The sequence below is a fragment of the Bos indicus genome, chromosome 15, assembly GCF_029378745.1.
Source record: "Bos indicus isolate NIAB-ARS_2022 breed Sahiwal x Tharparkar chromosome 15, NIAB-ARS_B.indTharparkar_mat_pri_1.0, whole genome shotgun sequence".
In the NCBI taxonomy this organism is placed as follows: domain Eukaryota; kingdom Metazoa; phylum Chordata; class Mammalia; order Artiodactyla; family Bovidae; genus Bos; species Bos indicus.
In genome coordinates this window covers 33,234,514-33,261,272 of record NC_091774.1, presented here as the reverse complement: position 1 = coordinate 33,261,272, position 26,759 = coordinate 33,234,514, and the positions used below count along the sequence as shown (strand labels likewise).

General features: G+C 42.7%; 1 long non-coding RNA gene across 2 annotated transcripts in view; it reads left to right on the top strand.

The window, feature by feature from the left end:
* LOC109569655 (uncharacterized) overlaps positions 1–26,759 on the top strand; it is a 297,738-nt gene that overhangs the window by 176,574 nt on the left and 94,405 nt on the right. For both annotated transcript variants that reach the window (XR_011570842.1, XR_011570843.1), the window contains exon 3: positions 2,339–2,490. This is a non-coding gene — a long non-coding RNA (uncharacterized lncRNA). The remainder of the gene's footprint in view (positions 1–2,338; positions 2,491–26,759) is intronic.

Below are 26,759 nucleotides of genomic sequence, written 5' to 3'. Positions count from 1 at the left end.
ATAGTCATGTATGGATGTGAGAGGTGGACCATAAAGAAGGCTGAGCACTGAAGAATTGATGCTTTCCAATTGTGGTGCTGGAGAAGACTCTTGAGAGCCCCTTGGATTGCAAGGAGATCAAGCCAGTCAATCCTAAAGGAAGTCAACCCTGAATATTGAAGTACTGATGCTAAAATTCGAAGCTCCAATACTTTGGCCACCCAATGCAAAGAACTGACTCATTGGAAAAGACCCTGATGCTGGGAAAGATAGAGTGCAGGAGGAGAAGAGAGCAACAGAGAATGAGATGGTTGGATGGCATCATTGACTTTAATGGACATGAGCTTAAGCAAACTCTGAGAGATAGTGAAGGACAGGGAAGGCTGGCATGCTGCAGTCCATGGGGTCGCAAAGAGTCCGACATGGCTTGGCTACTGAACAATGACTACCATACATCAACATGAATCAGCCATAGGCATACATGTTTCCCCTCCCTCCTGAACCCCCAAGTCTACTATTTTTACTCCCAGTTCGGTCTTATCACGTGATTCAGCACAGAGCTGCTACCAACATCAGGGAGGTAGTGGAGTTTAGATAGAGATCAGTGGGGACTGGCCTGAGTTTTGGCTCACTGAAAGTAGTATGCGGTGGCCCCAGCCCCCTGACCAGGACAGCCAGAAGAGTCATGGAGGCAATACGATATGGTGGAAAGAGCTCCAGGCTGAAATAGATTTAGGTTTGATCCCTATCATGGTCACTTATTTTATGGGCACTTAACCACTCTGAACTCAGTTTCTTCATCTGTAAAATGGGGCTAACCCAACTCCATCTCAGAAATGGTATGAGGGTGAAACGAGACAGTGTGTCCCTACGCAGGTGGTGGCATGTGAACTCTGACCAGGGCACTGTTGTCATTCTGTAGTTTCCTTACTCTGTTCTAGCAAATAACGAGCATCCCAGCAGGCCCTCTGGGATGCTCGTTTGAGCATCCTCTGCTTTTGGTATGATCACATAATGATGCAGTCTTTCCGGCAGGCTTGCTCTGCATCTCCCGTCTGTGTCACACCCAGCACACTGTCCTCATGATTGCCCAGTCGATCAATATCAATACTCCTTCAGGGTACAGCTTATTGCCCTGCACCAAGGAAGGTCTGGGAGTAGCATCCCCCCTCCCCATCCCCATATCTCCAGAGATTGAGCACAGTCTAAATGGGGGAAGGGCAAGGAAGCTGGAAGACTCGGGCCCTTAACTCCACCAGTGGCTTCTCTAGGGCACTGGATCCCTTTCTTGGGTGCGTGATCCTCCGATTCTGTTTGCAGATAGAGTGGCATATTTGATTTCCTCCTTGCCTGCCAGGGTGGGGCTTCCCTGGTGGCTTGGATGGTTGAGTCTGCTTGCAATGCTGGAGACCTGGGTTCCAACCCTGGGTCAGGAAGAAGAAGGAATTCCCTGGAGAAGGCAATGGCAACCCACTCCAGTATTCTTGCCTGTAGAATCCCATGGACAGAGGAGCCTGGCAGGCTACAGTCCATGGGGTCGCAAAAGTGTCAGACAAGACTGAGAGACTAATGCTTTCACTTTCACTACTGCCAGGGTAGGTGGAAATGAATGAGATGGAATCTCTCCAGAGAAAGACACTGTTTTAACATAACAGTCTGTTTCCATCAAGGTGGGAAGCAGGGAGTTGCCAGGACTCCAAAAGGCCAGGTGTCAACACTGATGCGAGTCCAGGAGCCTGGACCATCCTCCTCTCCCCAGATGGCAGACATCACGCCCCTCTCCCCAGAAGAGCCTCATGGGAATATCCAACTTCATGATCCATTAGGGCCAGTGAGGGAATTGGACATGAAACAGAGGCAAGTGGTGGCCAATCACCAGGTCCACACAGAGCATAAACTGTGCAAGCTCATGACTCATGCCATACTCACCTGGACCAGAGACCCCCAGACACTGGGAACTCTGTCTCCCCAGACTGTTTCTCTGGTCAATTACGGAGGACCTCGACCCTGCAGCTCACGCTGGGACTGTTATTTGTGGCTGGAACGGGTCTCCACAGCCCCGGGCAGGGGCACGCCCCTGGGGTGTGTGCACACCTCTCCCTGCTCCTCTGGGAGGCCCTGGCCTGGCTGGGTACCGCCTTGCCATGCCCTGCATCTTCCACAAGGGGGAGCCCCCGGAGGGCAGCGGAATTTGGGAAGCGCTGAAGTTTTCTCCTCCTGTCCTCTAGCTGATTTTCCCCGAACCCAACTGTTAGATTCCTTTGTTGTAATGTAGGGGCCTGAGCTGACACTTCTGGAGGCTGCGGGTGAGAACCACAGCTGATCTGCCATCTTTCCTGGTTTCTTATTCTTTACCTAGCATCATCAGCTAAGGAGGAAAAGTAACAAAGAACTTGAAGACTTTCATGGCTCCCAGGCCCTGGATGGAGGCAGACGGCATCAGGCAGCTTCAGACAGAGAATGGTGGAAGCTGAGGGGCAGCTAGGATGCGCCTGGGGCTGCAAAGCCCAGGTAGGTACCTGGGAGGGGCTGACAGAGGGGTGCCCGGGGCCCAGAGCCCCTGATGGTGGGAAAAGTGGACGGACAGGAGGGATGGGGGACGAGCAGTGCAAACAGGACCTGGGAGGTTGAGGGAGAGTGAGGGAGGAGCCCCAAAAGAGTGCAGAAGAAAAATGATGCCAAAGGGTGACCTTGGAGCCAGAGGGGGAGGGTTTGGGGGCTGACTCAGAGACTTTATTTGAAGTTGGTTCCAGCTCGGCTGCCCTAGAAACTTTATAGGACATCAGAGGCCGGGAGTTTGAGAGCGAAGGCTCAGTTGCACGAGAAATTTCAAAGTGAGTAGGTGTGCCTGGGAGTCTCTCTAGCCATTTGGGTTGTGTGTCATCGAGCCACACCTACTCTGGCTTTTCTACCTAAACCAGGAGGATTCCTCGCCTGATGGTGTGTTCAGGTTCTCTCCACCTGGAACCACCGTCTCGGGCTTTCCCTCTGTGCTTCCAATGCCCACAGTTACTCTCGAGAATGACTAGGAGGCAAGTTCTCATTCTGCCACTTAGTGAGATTCACTTAAGCAAGGAAACCTCAGCATCTTCGTTTTCCTTGTCTATAAAGGGAGATAATAATATAATATATTACTGATGAGCCTTATAGGATTTTTCTGAGGATTGAGTAAGTACGATAATGTGAATAAATGCTCTTAATAGATTATAATTGCTAGCTAAATAAGATATGGCATTAATAGTAATTAATCAGTGAATGTACCCTTCCTACTCTCAGTGGGGTATTTTCCTACTGGGCTTTGAAAGAACCTATGTGAGCATGTGTGTGTGTGTCTAAGTGCATATGTGTATCAGTGTATATGTATATCTTTGACAGATAAGTGGGAAACTTTGTATTCTTTCGCTTCCAGCCACCTTCAAATGTTCCTTTTCGCGGCTTCGGCTGCATTTTTCTATTTTTCAAACACGCGGATAATGATTGATGGTGTCTGCTTGGCTCCCTGGACAAGTGATTTGTCTGTGTCCCGGACGCTGTGCTGCCCGGGTCAATGTCATACCATACCTTAGGCACATGATCAGACCAAATACACTTGGAAGAAGCAAATAAGAGGTTGTTTTTATAATCCCATCATCATATTCCCTGACAACGTTCTTTCCAGTCCGCTTGTTATTCACAGAAATGCCTCACATGGGAGATTGGGTTCTGCATTCTGAGTCAGGCTGGTTCAAGCAACCTATGCAGGCTGCCGAGCTTGGCTTTGATACCTGTGGACACATTCACTCTTTCCTGGGGTTTTCCAGATGACTGTGGTGTACGAGGAAGGCAGTGTAGACCAGGACAAATCCTTTGATTTCACTGAGCCATCTCTTGCCTATCTGTCAGGTGGAGTCACTACCCCCCTTCCTTTCTGTACCCCTTCGTGTAGGGACACCCAAGATAGATGTAAGGCACTCCTAAGATCATACCTGAACCCCACGAAAGTCTGTAACTCTACAGTGTGACCTCATTATAAGGTATTACCATTGCTATTCTGCAGGTTTTTCACTAGGGATTTACCTGCCTTTCGTAACTTTATTTTAAAAGCAATCTTTTCCTGGATGTTAATGTACTCTCCTCTTCATCTCCACCAATTGGCTGATGAGTCAAATATTTACAGAGATGCTAAGTGATACACTTACTTTCAAAAAACTGGTATCCTGCACAAATCAGATGGATACATGCACAGTGTGTGCAGAGACTGTATTTTTCTAAAACCACCAAACACATATATATTCCTTCTATTTTCAAGCATGTACTTACTCCCTTTTTAAGTACAAAATATACACAAAGATATATCTGAGCAAAAGACATACACCGACATTGATGCAGCATACTTACTTAGCAGATTTAATGGGCAAGAGGAATGAACAGAAACCCTATCAAGCATTCCAGCTCCTTTAGAGTCCCAAAGTGACCGCAATACACAATTCACGTGGTTAAAAAAAATCATGGATCAATTTCTGCCCTGTTCCTAGTAATGAATATCAATATCTTGCCCCTTCCAGACAGACTCTCAGCAGCTTCAGATAATTTTAAATGTTTTTTTTTAAATACATTTGCAAAGTCAGTTATTTTGAATCTCATTTGAAGCAATTAAAAAACATCCTGACATTTTAGGTGATATTTTTTCCCAAGTAAAATAATTATAAATAATACTAATTATGAGCAAATCATTCAGTTACTCTCAGCCTAGTTCAACCTTTAGGTTAATAAACCAATCCATTAAAATTCATCTTGCTCAAAGGACCAATTTGTTAAAAAAAAAAATGTAGCGACCTTTCACCACAAGTATGATTGATATTTTCTTTAACAATAATCAGAGCTGTCTTTCCTACAAGAGAGTGTAGTCAAGTGATAGGTGTAGAAAGCTAGGGTTCCGTTATGCCTGGTCTCAGTAATATTTCTTGTGGTAAGTCCCTTCAGTTGTGTCCTACTCTATGCAACTCCAAGGAGGGTGGCCCACCAGACTCTTCTGTTCATGGGATTCTTCAAGCAGGAGTATTGGAGTGGGTTGCCATGCCCTCCTCCAAAGGGTCTTCCAAACTCAGGGACTGAACTTACATCTCTTATGTCTCCTGCATCAGCAGGTAGGTTCATTACCACTAGCACCACCTGGGAATCCCTAATATTTCTCAGTTAGGTACAAAATGATGTTGATGAAGACGGTAATGGGAATACACACAACTGAACCTCTGATTTCAAAAAGTACTGAAAGAGATGTGAGTCTCAGGACAGTTGCTCACAAAAACTGACAGTATTGTTCTTAGCACTGGGAAAGATTTTAGCCCCTCTGTCTACCTCTGGTGTTCCATTTCCTTCAAGGATGCAGGCCTGGGATTTGCAAATATGGCCCATCAGCCAAATCCAGTCCACCACCTGTTTTTGAGATAAAGTTTTATTGGAGTAAAGCACATCCTTTCATTTGCATATTATCCATGGTTGCTTTCCTGCTATCAACTCAGAATTGAACAGTTGCAGTAGATGCCATATGGCCCACAAAGCCTAAAATATTTATTTGGCCCTTTACAGAAAAAGTTTGCTGACTCCAGGTGCAGGATGATGAAAAAAAAAAAAAAAAAGAGCAGTTATCTTTGAATGTACACCAACAAGTAATATTGAAGTAGCGCTTTACAGTTTATAGTCTGACAGCATTATTTTGCAACTTAACGGATGAGATGATTGCCGTCATCCAGCCATTTTGTGGTGTGGGTAGGACTTGGCCTCTGCCCTCATGGCGGCCTGGAGGGAAGTGGTCCATGGAGGTGGCTCTCAGGCTGAAGTGATAGCCACGCATCTTTTTCATCTCCCCAGAAGTGCTTGCTGCTGAAAGATGGTTGAGGAAGCAAAATTCTTCACATTCTGTTCCCTCTTTATCTGACCTTGACCTGGTTGACTTTAACCTTGTTCCAATTCTATGTCCCTATTCTCGTAATCAGAATGCAGAAGAAGTGAAAGTATCAGTGGCTTAGTTGTGTCCAACTCTTTGCAACCCCATGGATCATAGCCCGCCAGGCTCCTCTGTCCAGAATGGTACCAATAAACAAAAAGGAGAGGAAAGTGCTTTGCAGTCCCACAAAGCTAAGCTTTATTGCGCCAACTCTCGCTTATCGACACTGAAGGAATGTGTCTGCCCTGAAATTGCCACTTGGGGTGCTGATATTCTGAAACAGCCAGGAACAGCAGTCTTGGTGGAATATGCTATCTTTTGTAAAGTTTGCTTTTTGAAATGGCAGATACCTCTCAATTATTTTTTTATTTTCCTTGGTTTATGGTCGAAATTATATTTTCTCCCCCGAGCTTATTCTGCGTACTAGCAAGGTGGACCACAGATGCCGGGAATGGGAGGCAGGAAGGCTGGGATCTTGCCTTTGAGATCTGTGGATCTAAAATGAGTTCTTTGCAGAGACCAAAGATTTTCTTAATCTTATATTTTCTTAGAAAGGAGATAAGGTATAAAGCAAAAGAGATGAAAGTAAAAAAATTCCAAGTCAAACCTTTCCTGAAGATTCTGAGTCAAAGATAAGGATTTTTTTTGGGGGGGGGTGTCTTGGATTTTTTTTTTTTTAATTGGAGGATAATTACTTTATAGTGTTGTGTTGGTTTCTGCCATACAACAAGATGAATCATCCATAAGTATACATATGTCCGCTCCCTCTTGAGCCTCTCTCCTACCCCTTACCCCATCCCACCCCTCTAGAAAATTACAGGTTGAGCTCCCTGTGTTATACGTCTCATGAGCTATCTATTTTGCTTATGGTAATGTATATTTCAGTGCTACTCTCTCTGTAGCACTGAATTTGTCCCACCTTCTCCTTCCCCTGATGTGTCCAGAAGTCTGTTCTCTATGTTCCAGAACCCTGCTAATAGCTTCATCAGTACCATTTATCTAGATTCCATATATATTTTATTATATGATATTTGTTTTTCTCTTTCTGACTTGCTGCACTCTGTGTGACAGGCTCTAGGTTCATTCACCTCAGTAAGATTGACTCAAATTCATCCCTTTTATGGCTGAGTAATATTCCATTGTATATATGTACTGCAACTTCTTTATCCATTCAACTGTCAACGGACATCTAGGTGGCTTCCGTGTCTTCAGTTCAGTTCAGTTCTGTCACTCAGTCGTGTCTGACTCTTTGCAACCCCATGAATCGCAGCACGCCAGGCCTCCCTGTCCATCATCAACTCCTGGAGTTCACTCAGACTCATGTCCATCAAGTCAGTGATGCCATCCAGCCATCTCATCCTCTGTCGTCCGCTTCTCCTCCTGCCCCCAATCCCTCCCAGCATCAGAGTCTTTTCCAATGAGTCAACTCTTCACATGAGGTGGCCAAAGTCCTGGATTTTCAGCCTTAGCATCATTCCTTCCAAAGAAATCCCAGGGCTGATCTCCTTCAGAATGGACTGGTTGCATCTCCTTGCAGTCCAAGGGACTCTCAAGAGTCTTCTCCAACACCACAGTTCAAAAGCATCAATTTTTCGGTGCTCAGCCTTCTTCACAGTCCAACTCTCACATCCATACATGACCACAGGAAAAACCATAGCCTTGACTAGACGAACCTTTATTGGCAAAGTAATGTCTCTGCTTTTGAATTTGCTATCTAGGTTGGTCATAACTTTCCTTCCAAGGAGTAAGCGTCTTTTAATTTCATGGCTGCAGTCACCATCTGCAGTGATTTTGGAGCCCCAAAAAACAAAGTCTGACACTGTTTCCACTGTTTCCCCATCTATTTCCCATGAAGTGATGGGACCGGATGCCATGATCTTCGTTTTCTGAATGTTGAGCTTTAAGCCAACTTTTTCACTCTCCACTTTCACCTTCATCAAGAGGCTTTTTAGTTCCTCTTCACTTCTGCTATAAGGGTGGTGTCATCTGCATATCTGAGGTGATTGATATTTCTCCTGGCAATCTTGATTCCAGCTTGTGCTTCTTCCAGCCCAGCATTTCTCATGATGTACTCTGCGTAGAAGTTAAATAAGCAGGGTGACAATATACAGCCTTGACGTACTCCTTTTGTTATTTGGAACCAGTCTGTTGTTCCATGTCCAGTTCTAACTGTTGCTTTCTGACCTGCATACAGATTTCTCATGAGGCAGGTCAGGTGGTCTGGTATTCCCATCTCTTTCAGAATTTTCCACAGTTGATTGGGATCCACATAGTCAAAGGCTTTGGCATAGTCAAAAAAGCAGAAATAGATGTTTTTCTGGAACTCTCTTGCTTTTTCGATGGTCCAGCGGATGTTGACAATTTTAATTGGTCTTAGCTATTGTAAATAGTGCTGTGATGAACATTGGGGTATATGTGCCTTTTCCAATTATGATTTTCTCAGGGTATATGCCCAGTAGTGGGATTGCTGGATCATATGGTAGTTTTATTCCTAGTTTTTTTAAAAGAAATCTCCATACGGTTATCCATAGTGGGTGCATCAACCTACATTCCCACCAACTGTGAAAGATGGTTCCCTTTTTTGCACATCCTTTCCAGCATTTATTGGTTGTAGATTTTTTGGTGATGGCCATTCTGACTGGTGTGAGGTGATCCCTCATTGTAGTTTTGATTTGTGTTTCTCTAATAATGAAATTAGATGGGGAAACAGTGGAAACTGTTTCAGACTTTATTTTTTGGGGCTCCAAAATCACTGCAGATGGTGATTGCAGCCATGAAATTAAAAGACGCTTACTCCTTGGAAGAAAAGTTGTGACCAACCTAGATAGCATATTGAAAAGCAGACACATTACTTTGCCAACAAAGGTCCGTCTAGTCAAGGCTATGGTTTTTCCAGTGGTCATGTATGGATGTGAGAGTTGGACTGTGAAGAAAGCTGAGCACCGAAGAACTGATGCTTTTGAAGTGTGGTGTTGGAGAAGACTCTTGAGAGTCCCTTAGACTGCAAGGAGATCCAACTAGTCCATTCTGAAGGAGATCAGTCCTGGGTGTTCATTGGAAGGACTGATGCTAAAGCTGAAACTCCAGTACTTTGGCCATCTCATGCGAAGAGTTGACTCATTGGAAAAGACTCTGATGCTGGGAGGGATTGGGGGCAGGAGGAGAAGCGGACGACAGAGGATGAGATGGCTGGATGGCATCACTGACTCGATGGACGTGAGTCTGAGTGAACTCCAGGAGTTGGTGATGGACAGGGAGGCCTGGCGTGCTGCGATTCATGGGGTTGCAAAGAGTCAGACACGACTGACTGACTGAACTGAACTGAATAATGAAAGATGGTAAACATTTTTCATGTGTTTGTTGACCATCTGTATTCTTTGGAGAAATGTCTATTAGGTCTTCTGCCAACTTTTTGATTGGGTGGTTTGTTTTTCTGATATTGAAAAGATAAGGTTTAAACAACTGATCTAATTCAGCTTTTCTGCTCAACAATGTTTATTTGGGGTGTCCTCTCTGGCAGGCACCACTAGGAGCTGAAAGAGTATCACATTGACTAAGATTCAGATATTCTTCAGGAAATGATTTGTTAGAGAAACGAACCCACACATATGTGTCTATACAGTAAGCTTCCTACATAGGAGCCTCTAAGTTTGTGAACTTTCAAAGGTGCAAATGTGCGTTCTCATGTCTAATCATGTGAGCGTTCACGTTTCTGATGTACATTGCCACGTGTGTGCATCCTCTGCGAGTGGTTGTCTCTCGTGTACTGTACCATGCAGTAGTATATAGAGTATAGCAGTACAGCGTCTTTATGTCAAGCCCAGCATGTCCAAAAGCAAACAGAAAAGAAACGTTGATGTAGCTGGTACTACTAAGAAGAGCCAGCTATTGCACTGTACTTTCCAAGATACTGTACTACAAGATTTAAAATGCTTATTTTTCATGTGTTCACTTGTTTTTATACATTATTTGTGTATTGCAGCACAGTACTATGTAGCCAATTGTGTTAGTTGGGTACCTAGGCTAACTTTGTTGGACCTACGGACAAATTGGACTTATGAACATGCTCTTGGAATGGAACTCATTCGTGTTTTAGGGGACTTACTGTAATTAAGGCAAAGGGAGCAGAGATAAAATCTGCACATGCTCAAGAAGACATTGTCTTCCTTATTGAGTAATCACTGATGATACTGTGGAGGAAGTGGCGTTTGGTGAGACTTAAAGAGTATGTAAGTTTTAGACATTTGGAAAAGGAAGGTGTTGGGCATGCTAGGAAGAAACAAAGGGAGCAAAGTCATAGAGCAAGGTATAGGATTTGTGCGTGATCAGAAAGTCTTTCGTCCTGTTTGGAGCATATGGTTATGTGGGTGTCCAGGAAGGTATGCCAGGTAGAATAGGTCAGAGTCAGAATCTAAAAGGGAGTTACAGATTTAAAAGCTTGGTCTCTATTCTATAGATGATGAGAACCATCACATATTTTTCTGCAGGAGAATTACATGGTCATACCTGTGATTTATTGAAAAAGAGTGTAACAGATGTTTGAAAAGAACTTGCATGGAAGGTCATCAGTTAGCAGCTAGAGCAGTGATCCAGGCAAGGTGAATAACATAACTCCTTTGTCTTGTGCTATATTTGCAGGAATGCTCCTCTACAACCTGGCTGTCATAGGTTACAGCATTGGCTGAGGGCTTTCCAAGGGCATTTATTTAATGGCATGCCAGTGGCATTTACTCATAAAACCAAAAAGCCATTGGGGCCAGAAATAGGGGTTTTGGTTACTTCCCCAGACAGGATGCAGTTGGGGTGATTATACATGTGATTCATTGAGGTCGGGAAACAAGTCCTCCACAAACAAACACCCCTCCTCTCCAAGCCCAGTGACTCATGGCTTCTTCACTCTGGAAAGCTCTGGAGTCCAGGCAGAATGTGAGGTATGATGTTAAATCATAAATCCTTGGTGTTCATTGTTACGAGAAAAACATTTTTATTCATTCTTTTCGCTCATTGAAGCAATAAATATTGAGTGAACTCATACTGTTTTAGACACAAAGACATGGAGTTATAAAACATAGTTCCTTCCATAAAATATTTTCCAGTTTAGCTAGGAAAACAGGTGTAACATGTGTGTTATCATAGAGATAGAAACAGTACAAAAAGGTCAGAGGAAAGACCCATAACTGCTCTGGGAAAGGAGGAGCAGCCTTGGGATTGGGTCCTGCCCTGTTCGTCATTCATTCATGCATTCATTCAGCAAATGAATTATCGAGGACTTACTATATGCCAGTATTCTTGCCTGGAGAATCCCATGGGCAGAGGAAGCCTGGCAGGCTGCAGTCCACGGAGTCACAAAGAATCAGATACAACTGAGTGACTAGGCACACACACATATGCCAAGCATTGTTATGAGCATGAGATTTCATGCTTTTGCAGTGCTTACTTTCCAGCAAGACAACTCAGATGTTAAACAGAGCTGGGAGCCAAACACATTGCTGTCCTCAGGGAATTTACTTATAGAGGAATGTTACGGGCTTCCCTGGTGGCTCAGTGGTAGAGAATTCACCTGCCAGTGCAGGAGATGCAGGAGATACGGGTTCGATCCACAGGTCGGGAAGATCCCCTGGAGAAGCAAAAGGCAACCCACTCTAGTATTCTTACCTGGGAAATCCCATGAACAGAGGAACCTGGGGGCGCCAAAAGAGTTGGACATGATAACAACAACAGCAGCAGCAGCAAAAGGAACATTACAGAGGCGGGGAGCTTGCACTGCATTCAAAGAAAGAACATAGTCAGAAAGAAGCATGGATCTTCCCCTACTAGTAAAGAATAGAGAGAGAATGCTCAGGTTTAGGAGTACCCAGTATGACAAGAGGGCTTATTTATAGACCTGAAATGGGATGCGCAAGTCGCCCTGGTACTCTTTGGCTGGAGTTAACAGATAATGGAGACTCTTCTCACATGGAGACTCGTGCCATTGAGTCCCCAGACTTTCTGATTTTGCAGTGCTTATTGGGCAACTGGGGTCACTGTTTTCAGGGATCCGAGTTCTGCAGTTTGAACTCACAGATGATTTTTCTGTACCTCTGTCTGACTGTCCTGTAGCAGCCCAGTGCCATGAACATTAAAACTGAAGACACTGGCTGCCTCCTTGCTTAAATATCCAGGTCAAATTCTGTCACAGCCAACTCTGGCTTGGAGGTCACGCTTGATTCTCATTTTATCAGGTTGTCTAAAATAACCCGGCCATGAGGTGGTTATTGTTATGGTACTCATTGGAATGGGGTTTGACCTATATAAGGGAAAGAAGTAGGACAGAAATAGCTCTTCAGCCCATCACAGACCTGGAGAAATCCAGTATAAGCAGCTGCAGAATCACAGAGTTGGAAGGGACTCAAGGTGACTTAGGTGTTATTGGCATCTGCCTCCAGGCAGATATATGCCTGTCTGGGAATTTAATATAAATTCTAGAAGTCATTATTTTAACAATACATAAGAATCTGCCCATCCTGAATAGTATAGTTCCCTTCAGGGCAGTGATACTGCCTAGCCTCAGGCAAAACATCTTTGAACCTCCTAGTCTACACTAGACCTCAGAACCTATAGCATATTCTTTTGAATATACTTAGGAGGAGGAAATGGTTGTCTTGGAGGCTATTTCTCATTTTCTATAAACCAAGTGCTGTATCCAGTTGGTCCAGCAGAATGATACCATTTTTGATTGAAAATGAATTTCAATGCAGCTGTGAAATGATGAGGTGACATTTTTGTTTGGCTCATAACTAGTTCAAAGGAGATTTACCAGCCTTGCAAAAGTAACAAGTACATATTCTCCCAGATGGCTAATTTGTGGGTCTGTGAGCTCTGGTTAGCTGTACAATTCCTCATTCTACTTGGTGAACTGCTTGAGGTCAAGGAGTGCGCCTTGTCTCAAAATACTCATCTACCACAAGGGCAGGTGCATGCCAGGGGCTATTTATAAAATTAAACAAAATTTATATTTATAGAATTAATTATATCCTATAATTAGAATTAATTATATTAGAATTATTTATATATTAATTATATTTAACTTATATGTGTAGAATTTAACAGGAATGGCATCAGTTTACAGTCGTGTCATGAACTGTTTGTCCGTTTTGATATTTTCACCAAATATGAACCCTGTGATCACTTCTTACCTTGAGGCTAATTGCCCAGCATGTGGCAAAGGCAGCAGTCTGTGTGGATGTGACACTGCTCTGGGAGAGAATTCAGCTTCTGCGTTGAGCTGGATGGCTGACTTTGGGGAAAGTGCGCGAGCCTGTGTCCCCATCTTTAAATAAAGAGGTTGAACTCGATGCTGGGAAAAGGCCCATCTGAGAAATAAAATATCAAGGAGCTACTTGGCCACTAACTCTGCATGTTGTGGGCTATTTTCGTAAGGTCTTAGTGTCAATCCAGATTCTTGTGTTTGCAGGTGACAGAAACCTGGCTCAACTGAGTTGAGGTAGAAAGACAAACCTCAGCCAAGGCAAGGGTCTCTCAAACTCCAGAAATAACCCGAGTCAGGGATTCAAACCCTTTCCAGACACCCTTCCTCCATCTTGTCCTTGACTTCTCTCTTCAGTCAGCTCTGTTCTCTCAAATCTGCTTCTTTGGTGAGCCCAAAGAAATTTGCAAAATCTCTGGGAAGTCTTCTGGGCCAGGGGAACAAGCTAATGTGCCTGGCAGCTGCTAGTCCAACCACAAGGTTGGTTGGAGAGAGAGGCAGCTCCCCCAGAGAAGGGGCTGCTGTACAGCCCCAAACTGGAGCCCCTGGAAAGCCTGCCATCCCATTTGTCATCCATGTTCCTCTCAGCTCCACACGTGTTGACTGGGCCCCTTCTGCTCTTCTTGAAGCTTCTGCCCAGCTTCATTGTCTCTGAGGCTAACTGTCTGGGTAGCAACACCCCTCCCTATCTCTGTTCCCAGAGCGCCTTGAACCCATCTGTACCTCGAAAGGACGACTCCTCATGTTGCCTGCTGTGGTCTGTTGATAGGTTTCTCTTCCCCATGAGACTGGGAGCTTCTCAAAGGCCCCAACTGCCTTGATTGGTTTTGTGTTACTTTGTTTATTAGATTATTTATTTATTAGTGATTGACAGCCTACTGTGTATTAGGTTCTGGGAGGTCAAAAGAGAAGGAACCCAAGATTGCTGTTCTCAAGATGACCAAGGTCAAGTGGGAAACGTATGATAAACAGGCACTTGGAGTATAGTGAGGCAGTGTGGGTCCCCCACGCATGTCCACACTGCTCCGTAGGAGCACAGGGCACACACGGGAGGCTCCTTCCTAAGTGAGGACGGGGGTGGAGAAGGCCAGGGAGAGTTTCCGAGAGGTAGAAAGGGCCTATCCCGGGTCTGTGCTGGGTTCTGTTGCATAGGATTGAACGTGGTTGTACAGTCTAGAGGGAGGGGACGTTCTTCAGAGATCCCTGAAAGTACAGTGTAATCACAGGCTTTATGTTTGAGTGGGACAGATAAGGCAGACATACACGAAATTATTGAAAAATTGGACAGTTTCCAACGAAGAACTAATTTTATTTTTGCACAAGGAGTATAGAAAAAAATGAGATTATCATGGACTTATAAGAGTCATCTTTCAGGACTCCTGGGTCAGGAAGATCCCCTGGAGAAGGACTCTTAGGCCTCCCTGGTGGCTCAGATAGTAAAGAATCCGCCTGGAATGTGGGAGACTTGGGTTTGATCCTTGGTTGGGAAGATCCCCTGGAGGGGGGCATGGCAACCCACTCCAGTATTCTTGCCTGGAGAATCCCTATAGACAGAGAAGCCTGGCAGGCTACAGTCCATGGGGTCACAAAGAGTTGGACATGACTGAGCGACTAACACTTTCACTTTCAGGATGCGTGGGCACTGTGTCACTTCATGGGGAGTTGACAGGGCTAAATCTGAAATCAGAGAGGCTGGGTTTCAGTCTCACTCTGCCAGCTATGAGTTTGGTGGTAATACCTCAAATCTCTAATTTCTGTATCACAAAGTGAAGATTAGCATCTCTCAGAGTTATACTGAGGATAAAATAAGACACACAAATGAAAGTACTTTATAAACCATAAAGCACAGTACAAACTTGCTATTCTTTAAATCTGTTTTTTGTTACAGCAGAGAGTTCTTAATTGACAAGAATATTTGGAAATACAAAAAATGAATAAATGCAGTTACATGGAAAGATACAATATTCACATTGAGAGTTATGTTACTTTTACTTGCTGGCTAAACATTGTGGTTAATGTCATTGCAAAATGAATCACATGTTAATGAGTTGACTGACATTTCATACATTTCTGACTCTGAGGATAGGGCAATCTGACTCAGCTGGCCATGTGATAGAGTAGGAATTAAGTCATTTGGATGTAGTGACTGTAAAGTGTTCTCTCTACCAAGTGAGCTATATTCCTGTAGACAGAAGGTTTATCTAGGGACCCCTTCTAACTGTATTTCTCTAAGAGATGAAACCTTCCCTTTGGTGCCTCTGTTTCCTCTTCTTTCAATCATCATAAATAACGATGGCATTTTAAGGAGTTACACTCATCTAGAAGATCTGAAAGAATGTGATCCATTATACTCTGGGCGAATCTATCTTAGGGTCTGAAGGCAGGGAAGTACAGCCAGTAGGTACAGAACAGACTCCACTAAAGGAATCTGCACGTGGAGCCTTTGAGTATATGTCAGAGACTAGGATGAAACCCTAAATTTTAGTTGTTCAGCGGTTTAGGCATAACTCTCTCTCTCTCTGAGTCGCTTAGTTGAGTCTGAATCTTTGTGCCTCCATGGACTGTGGCCTGCCCGGCTCCTCTGTCCATGGGATTCTTTAGGCAGGAATACTGGAGTGGGTTGCCATTTCCTTTTCCAGGGGATCTTCCTGACCCAGCGATCGAACCAGGGTCTCCTGCATTGCAGGCAGATTCTTTACCAAATCTTTCACTCCAGGTGCTCCTTCAGTTTTCCAGAGCTCTTATCCACCACAGCATGGAAAGAAACCCCTGCTTTGTGTCCTAAGGTCACCACCAAGGCCAACCCTGATCTGATGATTGTAGGAGAGAGTCATTCTAACGCTCCTTCATGTTGCTGTGAGGGTGGCCCTGAACATCATAGAACGAGGCATTAGAGACTGTCACTTCAGTGATGAACCCAGAGACCATGAAAGTAAAGGCTCGCCACTCCCAGGCATAAGGTCAAAGCCATGGCCAGCGGGTAGTTTTCTTTCTCCACCTTCTATTCAGTTAACCTCGCCTTTCTAAAACTTGGACTTCCCCAGTGGCTCAGTTGGTAAAGCGTCTGCCTACAATGTGGGAGACCCAGGTTCGATCCCTGGATTGGGAAGATCCTCTGGAGAAGGAAATGGCAACCCACTCCAGTACTCTTGCCTGGAAAATCCCCATGGACAGAGGAGCATGGTAGGCTACAGTCCATGGGGCCGCAAAGAGTCGGACACGGCCGAGCGACTTCACTTTCTTTCTTTCTTTCTAAAACTTACATAAGGAAAGAGTACGTGGCTCCTTTTTGGAATACTAGACCTATGAGATAGGATTACAAGTTCCACAAAATAAAAGGGTATTCTAAGGTCAAATCAGTTTGAGAAATTCTGAGTATGTCCCCAATGAAGATACAGAATATACATGCTTGTATCTAAGGCTGCAAAAAAAATATTGAACTCAGCTTTCCCAAAGTTATTTGACTGTAGTACTGTTTTATTTAGTAATATTCATTAGCATCTTGTATACTTCTTGTTCCTCTTTAGTACAGTTTGGAAAATGCTATTCTCAGAGAAGCTTCAGTGAATCTTCCTGTTAAAGGCTGAAGTCTATGTCTTAGATTGGAGAAAAGTTGAATAGAGCTTAGATACAACTTTGTCAACAGGGAATACTTGCTACCATTCCAAAGATTCTTTTCAACAGCGGTTTGCAGGGAGGGGAGCTGAAACCAGAAATTGGCATTCTAGTCCCTTCATCCAGTAAAGCTCTTATTTCCAAGATTAATTCAGAAAAAATTTTTTTCTTCTTTTTTGTTAGACTGGATAGATCTCATGGAAGATCCCTTGAAAATCTTGAAATTGACTTTCTTTCCTCCCCTCTGCCCTTCTTTTTTTTTTTTCTTTTGTAGAGAATATGAATGGGTTTGACTTATAACTGTTATGGTTAGTATTCGATGGAACCCTATGGAAACCTATTTGCCAAGGCAAAGAGTAATAACTAGTAGTTTTAGCTATAATCACAGAAAAATCCTTTTCTATCCTTCAGTCTTTCCATGGTTCTGTGATCATAAGCCATATCTTTAATGAAACCTTTTTACTAAGTGCTAAGTTTGTGTTTTCTCTCCATAGGCTCTCCAAAGTATCTTTTCTTTCTATCGACAAAACAGGAAGATAATGGAAATGGGATCCACTCCATTCATCATGTGCTTCATTTTGTTCCTCTTCTCTGCTTTCATTGATCGACTTTCTCCTCCTATCACTGCTTTCCCTGCACGGGTTCAGAATTTCACCTCTGCTTTGTAACTGACCCTAGTCCATTCATATATGTGTTTTCTCTGCCAACTAGAATTTAAAGTTTATTGAAGGTAGGTACAATATGTCTATATTTTTCACGTTATCTTCAGAGTCTCATATGTACTGCTCTGTACATCTGAATTGCTTTAAAAATACTTTACGTGAAGCTGAATGTGAGTGAGGATAGCAGCTCCTCTTTTGGGCTTACTGTCTCTGTGTCTAGAACATAAAGGTTGGAGCCCACATGCATGCTAAGTCGCTTTAGTCATGTCTGATTCTTTGCTACCCTATGTCCTGTGGGCCACCAGGCTCCTCTGTCCATTGGATTTTTCAAGCAAGAATACTGGAGTGGGTTGCCATTTCCTCCTCCAGGGGATCTTCCTGGCCCAGGGATTGAACCCACATCTCCTACATTGGCAGGCAGATTCTTTACCACTGAGTCACTTGGGAAGTCCCTTTGCTCTCTTAAATGGCACCAAAGTCTTCTAAAGAAAGGGCTTTTTTTTTTTTTTTTTTTTTTTTGAGGGTGGGTAGAGATCATGAACATCTGGATTAAAAAGAATTTACATTCTGCAAGTGTGGTGAGTTGGAGATATTTTTTATTGAATATAGCCATTTTGTGATTTGATTTCCCCAGGATATGAATCAGAGAGAAAAAACTGAAGTCTTGTCCCAAAAAAAGGACAGGGAGGACAGCAAAGGATTTTTCACTGGTAAGGCAGTTTATACACTTGTCCTTTTTGTAGTGAGTCACGGTCTGTGATACATTTCATAGCGATGTCTATGAGTTTCCAAATCTGGAAGAAGACAGATCAGCCAAATAAGGGAGATGGAAGAAAACAGACTTTTAATCCACCTAGTTACCATTCACAGAGCTTTAGAAGTGGAACTCCAAAAAAAAAAAAAAAAAGGCTATTCCAGCACCCCACTTTTAGTCACATCTTTAAACCCATTGAGAAAGAATTAGCTAATCACTTCCAAAATATCTTAAGCAGAGCAGCAAAGGAATTCAATAGCTAGCTCCAGGGTTCCAGAAAAGTTCTCTCTTCCTAATCTCTTCTCCAAAACTTCCCCTCTTTTTTTTTCTCCCCTCTTTTTTTGCTATAATTCGAAGCTAACTCTTCTTTTTTATCTTTCATATAGTCTAACCTGAGTTCATCTTAAAATGAGATTGTAAGCTTTTTTAAAGGTAATTATCACTTAACCCCTTAGTGTTTTTATTTTTCTGTTTAAGCAATCTCAGCTCATTAAAAAAAATTGTCTTAACATCTAATTTTTTCCCTCCTTTGTGTCATTTTGGGTTACTGTTCTGAGGGTGCTCCTCAGATATTCTAATACTAGAATTAAAAATGCCAACACTTTGTTATATCTGCTTGGGTACCCCCAGGATCTAGTGCCACTCAGAGTGCCTCATAACTGCTTGAATAAATATTGACTGAATGCATAAATATGGCCTCATATTTGTATAGCTTCTAATATTTTATGGAAAGCTTTAAGTTCCTCAAAAATCATCTGAGGTTCTCTTATTTTCATTCCCCATCCCCCACAAAAAAAAAAAAAAAATCTTCCTTTTAGTTATAAAGCCAGTCAGAGGTAAAATGGAGACCTGAACTTAGGTCTCCAAGTCTCAGTCACATGAGTTTCTTGAGTTGACCTGAACATTTTCTAAAGCAGGGCTGGTAGCGTTTTGAAAAATATAGACCCCCAAACTCAACCTTATCCTCAGATAATGAAGCACGTAATGGAAGGAGAATATACTACTTCTAACATGTCTTTGTTTGAAGGTATATCTGAGCATCATGTTATTTTTTCATTGTAAAATGTGATTTCTTCATAGATAGCTTTCCATCTTCTCTGACCCAGAACTCCAATTTCCCACTGCCTTTCTGCAAGCTTATAATTTTTTTTTTTTCCAACATAGTATGTCCATATTTTGTTCTGGGCATGAACTATTAATGGGACAGGACAGGGCACTTTTAAACCCTTCATCGAGATGTACATGGTGCCTTGGTTGAATGGTGTGTGGTTGCTGTAAGGGTGTTGGGACACCTCATGATTCAGTCCCTTGCTGGTCCAAGATTTCTCTAGTGTTGACAAAACCATCTTTACCATTCCACTGACTTTGCTAGAACATACAAAGTGAAAGTCGCTCAGCCATGTCCGACTCTTTGCAACCCCATTGACTATACAGTGCATGGAATTCTACAGGCCAGAATACTGGACTGGGTAGCCATTCCCTTCTCCAGGGGATCTTCCCAACCCAAGGATTGAACCCAGGTCTCCCACACTGCAGGCAGATTCTTTACCAGCTGAGCCACCAGGGAAGCCCAGAACTTACAAAGGTGGGTATTAATGATCAAAGAGACAGGGTTTCTTGAATTGAGCTCTTTAATGGCAGGGACTATGTCAGAAATTTTTATATTGCCTTCCCCTTATCCATGGTCTGGCACAGAGCAGGTACTTAACCCATATTTCTTATATTTAATTGGCATCTGTAAGAAAATCCAGACATCTAAGACTTAGTCTTGACTTTGTCCATAACAGTGTGCCCTTGGATAGGTCACTGAGCTTTGTTATATCATCCAGAAAAATGGGATATGTATCTACTTTTAAAGAACTAATGAGAATGTGAGAGTTACAGGAACTTGGACTTTACGGAATATTGGTTTTGGATTTCACAGACCAGGCAGGGTTCTATTCTTTAAATAAATACTTTAGAAACTGATGGTCTCTGTGTCATAATCCTCTATCAAGCAAACGATCAAAGCAAAAGGACTCTCGGTGACCTACTTGTGGATTAATATTTGTAATTAGTATGTCATTTTTGACAAATTTCTCCAACCCTCAATATCTATTTTTTTCCTTTAATTCACATTCCGTTGTGGTCGTCTTTATTGTTGAAATGAAATTGTCAGCTTGAAGCTAATTTGAAAAATGGTTTGCTGCAATCTGGGTTCATAAATCTTAACAGGAAGAGCTAAGAGCCAAGTAGCTCAGAGCATTGTGAAATCATTAAATTAGGCTCCTGGAATATGTGAGTATTCTACTTTCTCGTTAATCTGAAGCAGAATGCCCAGAAAGAGTATTTCATAAATGTTAGTGTTGGGTGACCTAGGAGTGTATTGCATTTATCAATGAAGGAAATCTGTATTCTAATGTTGACTTGTTTTTTTAAAAAATATCTTTGTAAACTTGAAAGTGAACAATTATGATGTCTCTCATTTTGTTTCCTCCATGTTTCTTAAACCAAAGCTTTCCACAAATGTCTAAAATAGACCTTATAATTATCTGGAGGAGTTGTTAATTCACAGGTGGTTGGGCACTGTCATCAAAATTTCTGACAGAGTAGATTTGAGGTGGGATAGGTCTCAAGAATTTGCAATTCTAACAACTTTCCTGGTGTTGCTAATGCTGCAGGACCAAGGACCTCACACTGAGCTTGCTGTGTTTCCTGATGTCCCTTATGATTGTCAAGGCTGGTACAAGCAAATACTCATGTATTGCTGGGCTTCCCTGGTGGCTCAGAAGTTAAAGGATCTGCCTGGAATGAGGGAGACCCGGGTTCGATCCCTGGGTTGGGAAGATCCCCTGGAGAAGGAAATGGCAACCCACTCTAGTACTCTTGCCTGGAGAATTCCATGGAGGGAGGAGCCTGGTAGGCTACCGTCCATGGGGTCGCAAAGAGTTGGACACGACTAAGCGACTTCACTTTAATAAAATGGGACTAGATAGCTATCAATGGCACAAACCCTAGGTGGACATCCATGGGTCAGAGTGTCTAAATAGAACTATGGTGAACTTACAGCCAGATTTTTTTTTTTTTTTTTTAAGTTAAACTTCGAGTTCCTTCATGACTTTTTAGAACACACGGGTTGTGGTCTTTTCCAAATTCCTTCTTGAGTCATCTGAAAATAGATTACCTGAATCTTTAAAAGCAAAAGAGGGAAGACATGTCTCCATTTTTCCCCCAGGTTGTCATTTTTGGTTCCATACTCTCTTTCCCAGAAAATGGACCATGTTCCTGGACAACAATTCTCTATCAAGCTATTTTAAGCTGAGCACTTATTTCCTATAGACATGATGTTATCAATAAAGGATTTCTTTCTCTTACTGGAAGCCTATTTCATCCAATGCACTACAATTCAATATGATACCCACTGAGTGACTACATACGCCGGCACTATTTTAAATCAGATGTTTAGGAAAAGACATGACCTAGATCTGTTCAAATTCCTGCCCTTGCAGACACTGCATTCTAGCTGAGGCTGACAGTGAACTTAATACATAAAGCACTATATTAAGTTCCTGGTAGTAGATGCTGTGGAAGGGAGGAAAATAAAGCAGAGTAGTGAGGTTCAGGACTTCAGGGACTGGCCCCAGAGGGTTGTGTGTGCACTGCATTTTTAAATAGAGGGGCCATGTAGGCCAAGACCTGAGACAGATAGGACTATAAGCATGTATTTATCCAGGGAAGAGTGTCCTAGACAGAAAGAATAGCCCGTGTGAAGGCCAAGGGGCAGGAGCATGTCAGGCATATTTAAGGAAAAGCAAAGAGGGCAGTGGGGCTGAAGTCAAATGTGTGAGGGGAAATACGGGTAGATAGGAGAGGTGACATGAGGTAAGGGCAAGACCATATAAGGCCTGGTAGGTCACTGAAAAAGATGTTGGCTTTAATCTGAGTGAAATAAGAGTCACTGCAAAATGTTGACTTTCAAGAAAGGACCTGATCAGATGTTGCGTTTAGAATATAGTGAGTAGGACTAGGAAGGAGCTAAGAGGCCAATTACAAGGTTATGCAGTAAGTATAGCAAGAGATGATCTGGCTTGGGCCATGGGTTTATTGATCACTAGAGATGGTGAGCGGAGAAGGCAATGGTACCCCACTCCAGTACTCTTGTCTGGAAAATCCCATGGATGGAGGAGCCTGGTGGGCTTCAGTCCATGGGGTCGCTAAGAGTCGGACACGACTGAACGACTTCACTTTCACTTTTCACTTTCATGCATTGGAGAGGGAAATGGCAACCCACTCCAGTGTTCTTGCCTGCAGAATCCCAGGGACGGGGGAGCCTGGTAGACTGCTGTCTCTGGAATCGCACAGAGTCGGACACGACTGAAGCGACTTAGCAGCAGCAGCAGCAGCAGCAGCAGAGATGGTGAGAAGCAGTTCAATACTGTATGTATTTTGAAACTGAAGTTCAATAGGATTTCATGATAGATTGGATGGAGAATGTCAAAAGAAAAGAAATGAAGGTTTTGACCTGGGAAGCTACAAAGATGAAATTGCTGTCAGTTGAGAGGTAAAAAGCTATAGGAAGATCAAGTTTGTGGGGAATGTTGGGATCTTGACTTGGGCATACTGAGTTTGAAATGACTATTAGATACCTGATGGGAGATGTCGAGTTGGTTGTTGCTTATGCACATGTGGGACTTATGAGAGTATGTGGCATGTGTTTGGGTTAAAGATGGGGTCACCAGTATAATGGCATTGAAAGTTGTGAGGCTGAATGGGATTATCAAGTGAAGGAGGGATTGAGAATGACTGACAATCCAAGTAGAGAAACCGGGAGTGGATGGTGTCCTAAAAAGCCAAGAGAAGGAAATGTACCAATTAGAAGGGAGTAAAAATAGAGTTAAATGCTGCAGATAGGTCAAATGAGATGAAAACTCCAAACTTACTGTTGAGTTTCACAACTGAAGAACTGTAACAAGGACATAGTTGGTGGAATGGTGATGGTTAAAGTCTAGTCTAAGTAGCATAAGGGAGAATGGTAGAAGAATTGGAAATGGTGAAGAAAGACAACTTTTGAAGCTCCTGCCAAAGAAAGCAGAGAAATGGGAGGGAAGCAGGTAAGGAAAGTGGAGTCCAGCTAAGGGTGTGTTGGCGGCGGTGATGTTTGTGTTTGTGTGGGGTTGGGAGAATCAGCAATATGGTTGTGTGCTGCTGGAAATGATCCAGTAAAGAGGGACAGATTAATGTTTTAGGCAAGCTAGAAAGGGTTCCTTAAGCAGTTTCATTGGGTTGGCAAGCAGTGATAATATCTAAGATCCAGGTAGAAGATTCGGCGTCCAGGAAAGCAGGTATTTTCATCAGTGGTAACAGGCGTGTTTAGGGGGAGTAGTACTGATGGGGTGGCAAGTGTGGTATTGAGACTGCGTAAAATCCCTTTTGATTGTTTCAGTTTTCTCCATAAGGGAAGAGCCAACATGATCTCATAAAATTCCAAAAAGGATTCAAAAGAAAATAAAGCCCACATATATGCTTCCACACATATTTGTTCAGAAAATAAAGCAAAGCCAAACACAATATGAAAAGTATGCTATAAATGTTTCTTTTGGGGGCTTTTTCTAAATGAACTGAACTGACTGAGGTTTTTGAATAGACACGTAATATCTTTTCACGTAGGGACTCTTCTTCTCCTGGAGACTGCCTCTGTCTGAAGCACAGGCATTCTTTGTTGCTCTGCTAACCTTCACATTGATTTAAAATTAGGGCTATTTGTATAGAAATTTTTATCTGCCAGTTCAGTGTGCATGAATATCTGTAACACTTTTTTTCAGATGGTGTATGTGGGTAGGAAATTTCCATGAGACTTCTTTCACAATGATCTCTTGCTCTCCATATCAACAGTATGGATGATCTCTACTGTCTTATCAGTGTGGGCCATTTTACATTTTGTAGGTATTGGCTGCAGCTCTTTTTGCTTGTTAATTTTTATTAGAGTATAGTTGCTTTAAAGTGTTGTGTTAGTTTCTGCTGTACAACAAAGTGAATCAGCCATATGTTTCTATATATCCCCTCTTTTTTGAAATTCCTTCCCATTTAGGTCAACTCTACCACACTGAGTAGAGTTCCCTGTGCTATATAGTAGGTTCTCATTAGTTATCTGTTTTATTCATAGTATCAATAAATGTATATATCCCAGTTCCCTAATTGACTGTTCTTCATTAGCTGTGGTTTTTCTTCTTTTTCCAGGGGGAGGTCAGGGAGAGGATGACAAAATATTATTGTAGCCTAACATTATTAAGAACCAGTGTTTAGCAATGGAACCATATAGGATCAAGTGATCAAGAAGCAACCATTCAGCTTTTATGTCCCAGGCACTGCGTGTGCTTAGTCGCTCAGTTGTGTGCAACTCTTTGCGGCCTCGTGGGCTACAGCCTGCCAGGCTCCTGTGCCACGGGAATTCTTCAGGCAAGAGTGCTGCCGTGGGTTGCCATGGCCTTCTCCAGGGTATATTCTGACCCAGGGATTGAACCTGGGTCTACCTCATTGTGGACGGATTCTTTACCGTTTGAGCCACCGGGAAGCCCATGGGCACTATAGGCAGCATCTAACATATATATTTTATTTGGTCCTTATGATAGACCTGTACCATAAGGTATATTAACCCAATTGTGAGGATGGATGAATTGAGGAGAAATGACTCAGTGCAATCACAGGAAAACTCCCTGTAAAATTTTAAGTAAATTAAAAGACTGACCCCACCCACTAAACTGCTCACAAAAGAGCAGAATCCACCAAAATCACAGTGTGGTTTGATTCTTAAGTTCCCAGTCTTACTATATAAGTTATTGCATAGTTCATCTAAACCCAACTGAAATCCAGGTGCCTATTGCTAGCTAGATCAGAATCAAGGAGGCGGCTTACCTTGCTATCTCATGGCATTCAGTTGAAAGCATACACACTTCCAAACATGTATGTAAAAATGGTTCCAAAACAAGGACTTCCCTTGGTGGTCCAGGGTTAAAACTTGGTACTTCCCAGGGGGCCCAGGTTCTATCCACTATCCAAGAAGTTCTGTAAGCATAGGTATGGCAAAAAAAAAAAAAAAGGAGTGGTTTATGCTCTGTTATTAATCTTTTTAAAGTCGCTCAGTCGTGTCCAACTCTTTGCCACCCCATGGACTATACAGTCCATGGAATTCTCTAGGCCAGAATACTAGAGTAGGTAGCCTATCCCTTCTCCAGCAGATCTTCCTGACACAGGAGTTGAACCAGGGTCTCCTGCATTGCAGGTGGATGCTTTACCAACTGAGCCATCAGGGAAATTAAAATTATTCAATGGTTAAAGACAAAAGAAAAATCTCACCTTCTGTCCCCTGAGGGAAAAGCTCCCCCCATTCCTGAAAGCTGTAACATAGTTTATTTGGACATGGCTGCATTTCATACTCAAACTAGTATCGGTCTGGTTGATGAAAAAGAGAGCATTCCTTTGCTCTTCCAAGAGGAATACTGAAATTGAAAGAATGAGAAACCCCAAAAGAATATCCAACTAAGTTTAAAATTTTTTCTATTCAGAACAAAAGAAAGTCCGGTAGAACAATACATTTCTCTGTTCAAGAGGAACCAAATGGTGGTATCTTGGTTTTAACAACAAAGGAGAATTCTTCATGGTAATCGTTCATTAACACTGAGCAGCTCTATTTGTTAAGGAAGGAGGAATATTTTGCTGGCAGAGTAACGTACAAAATTATGTTCATGAATATTATGTAAATTCAGTAAATTCATTCGATAATGAATGTGTGAAATACAGTGTTTTACACCTGAAAGTGAAAAGTGAAAGTGTTAGTCACTCAGCTGTGTCCAGCTCTTTGTGATGCTGTGGACTGCAGCCCACCAGGTTCCTCTGTCCATGGAATTCTCCAGGCAAGAATACTGGAGTGGGTTCCCATATCCTTCTCCAGGGGATCTTCCTGACCCAGGAATCCAACCTGGGTCTCCTACATTACAGGCATATTCTTTACCATCTGAGCCACCAGAGTTTAATCCAAAACAGAAAAGTAATCAACACCAACATTTTGTGGTGTGTGGGGGGGAAGTTAGTAAGGAAATGTAAAATCTCTAGCTATTAAACCTTCTAATTTTTTTTTTGTTTATTCTTAAGATATGAAGTTATACACTCTCTACTCAGTCTATACTGGGGCACCTGAAATAGGAAAAATGATACCAGGACATCAAAATGTTTTTTTTTTTCCTTTCTATAACTTGGCGGGGGATGAGAAGTTCTCATTTGAGAAAGACAGGAAAACTTCTGGGTTTTCATTAGGAGTTTAGTATGAGAATACCTACGTGAAAATATATGCAGGATGCATATTTTTCAATGGGCAAAACTAAATCACTTGTCCTTGTCCACAAAGATCACGTTAGAGCAACTTAAACTAGGTTTTGCACAAAAGTTAGTGGCTAAGAGGGTATGCAAAGATAGAAATTAATTGCTAAGAGGAATCATGATTTTCTTTTTCCCCAAAGAACTTAAAATTCTGTTTAGCCTCCAAATTGGATAACCTAGGTACCCTTCTACCTTGGTACATCATTGTACAACGGAGACAGGATT